The sequence below is a fragment of the Solanum stenotomum genome, chromosome 4 (genome assembly GCF_019186545.1).
Source record: "Solanum stenotomum isolate F172 chromosome 4, ASM1918654v1, whole genome shotgun sequence".
Classification (NCBI taxonomy): Eukaryota; Viridiplantae; Streptophyta; class Magnoliopsida; order Solanales; family Solanaceae; genus Solanum; species Solanum stenotomum.
This window is the reverse complement of record NC_064285.1, coordinates 57,768,158-57,771,007: the sequence shown is the minus strand read 5'-3', so window position 1 is coordinate 57,771,007 and position 2,850 is coordinate 57,768,158.

Here is a 2,850-nt window from a genome sequence, read left to right as displayed (position 1 = left end):
TAACCTCAAGAACTCCTCAATCTCAACCCAATTCAAGAATGGAAACAAATTCATGAATACATAACAAGAATATCAAAGCTTCATCTTTTAGAACGAATTTAAAGTTGAAATTAACATGATTGGCGTGTGGGTGAACAAACCCAACACTATGGAAGCTTACATACCTGAAAGAATTATCCTCTTGAAGCAACTTGAAGGAAAACCTTTGAAGAAGAACCCTAGCCTTAGCTTCTCTTGATTTTCTTGAGCGTAGAATCTTTGGAGTGAATGAGAGGGTTTTGATTTAAGAAAACTAATTTTCTACACGTTTAGGGCAATTTAGATGACCTCCTAAGGGTTTTTAGGACTAAAATACCCCTAAAGAAATAAATAAGACGAGCTGGGAGTCGGAATTATTTTCCACCAGGCAGTGAGGTCCGCATTGGCTCCGTGTCGGAGCTGCTGCCAGGTTTGCGCGACGCTAGTAAATCAGTCATAACTTCTTCCTCAGAACTCGGAATTTAGCAAACTCGGTGGCATTGGAAAGAGGATTAGAAGGGCTTTAATTTTCTATCTTGTAGATCAACTAACTCATCCTGTACTAGGAGTTATGGTCGCTTGAAGTTGACCCAAAACTTAAGAATGACTTGAATGCTTTTCTATTGGGTTCTTCTTGGAACTTAAGGTGCTACATCTAGTGACCTTAACACTCAAGAAATTTTAAATTCCTTGCAAAAAATCTCACTCACTACAAAGAACGGTTCGAGTCTCAATTCGAAAAAAATTCTGGGGTGTTACAGTGGAATCCTAAAGGGGAATAACAATGATAGAATTGTCTTGTTAGGATCTCTAGACAGTGTTTCTTGGTGTATGGTTAGTTTTTTCACTTTATGAAGTTTATATAGAACTAATTTTAGAAATTAGACATGAACTTGAATTTTTGTAGGATTTTAGAACTTTAGGTTGTGAACATTAGAAATCTTGTAGGATTTTAGAACTTTAAGTTGTGAACTTTAGAGAACTTAAATTTATGTAGGATTTTAGAACTTTAGAAATCTTGAATTATTGTAGTAATTTAATCTAAATTAATAATTGTACGGTCTATTATACGCCTCTAAGACTTTTATCCACATATATTTTTATATATACAAGAATTGATGTAATCAAGTTCTTGTTTGCACAAATTCTATACGCAAGAAAGATTTAAGAAATTTAGACCACTAATAATCTTTTAACTCTTGTGGGTGTTCAAAGTCAAGTAAATAAATAATTTTGTGCCTCTATGATGATAACGGCTAGGATTTTTATTTTATTCACTTCAAAAAACTAATTGAGAGACCAAATTATTATTATTCAATCAATTATTGTAATCACTTTTCAAAATTAATTCAATTATTGTTGGTAGGCAACGATGACTCACAAAATGAGATAATATATATATAACATATGAAAATGATGGACATCTAGCAGAAGAGTTGGTAGTATTGACCTTCCAAGAATTAGCACAGTACTTGTTATCAAAACATTTTTATTAATGCACCCTTCGTTCACTTGACACATCTCTAAAAAAATAATAAATAAAATATACCATTTTTAATTATTATTAAAATAGATATAAAATAATAAATTATCTCTTAATCTTTTCAATCTGAATAAAGAAAAATGAACATCTATTTTTAATAAAAGTGGATGGAGAGAGTAATATACTACTCCTTCCATCCACTTTTACTTATTCATTTTCAAAAATGAAGAAATAGTTTATTATTTTATACCTATTTTACATAAGTTATTAATTATTAATTATTCTTATTCATTCCCAACATAATAAAATCAGAATGATATAGTCAAATTATCATTTTATTAATTATTTCTTAAGAGTATATGAAATTCAATATGGATGGAGGTAGGGAGTAGCCAAGTGCATGTATATGTAAATCATGAAATTTGCATTTCAATGCAATTTCGAATTGCAAACATCAAAAATATGTGAAGTCGAATGTTTCTCTCTTTCATGAATTCATAAATACAATAAATACAAATTATGTACATGTTTCTTTTCTATTTCAAATACATCATGTGTATTCCCATGCTAATAAATAAATAAAAATTACTCATTACGTCTTATGGAGCCTCTATGAATTAAATGAATAAAACCAGAAACGATTTTTAAGGTTTTCAGATGAAAACGAAAAAAAAACAACAAAAAAAAGCACTGAATGAGATTCAAACCTAGTCTCATCATCTTAAAATGAGGAGAGCAGGGTTTAAACTAGTGCACCAATTAGTTTTAGTGTTCTTACCGTGCCTAAAGAAATATATCTCATATCTCAAGTTATATATACATAATTTTTCCGAAAGTTAATCATGGAAGGGGTGTCATGTGACACGGCTTCGTCGGAAAATTTTATTAAATATACATATATATTTTAAAAAACAATACAGTAAAACAATAAAAGGGATTGAAAGGACACTGCTTGTAATAAAATTCTCGCAGCACCAGTTGTTAAGGTGCTTCATCATGTGGAAGATGTCACGAGTTCTATTCCTGCACGGCTTTTGTTTTATTTTTCTCTTAAATTTTAATTTTAAATTGTGTCTCTCTCACTCTCTTAAATTTTAGCTTTAAATTCTGCACGTTTTTTTATTTTATTTTTCTCTTAAATTTTAGTTTTTAAATGTATTTTTTGTCTCTTAAATTTTAGCTTTAAATTCAAAATTGTCGGCCCTTATAAAAAATCTACAGACACACTCTAATTCATCAAAATCTACCTACTAGTACCTTTTATTTTAGAATTGATATAAAACTTAAAATCTTTGAGTCCTTTATCAATTAGAATTATAGTTAAATAAAATAGTGTTGATTCCTTATAT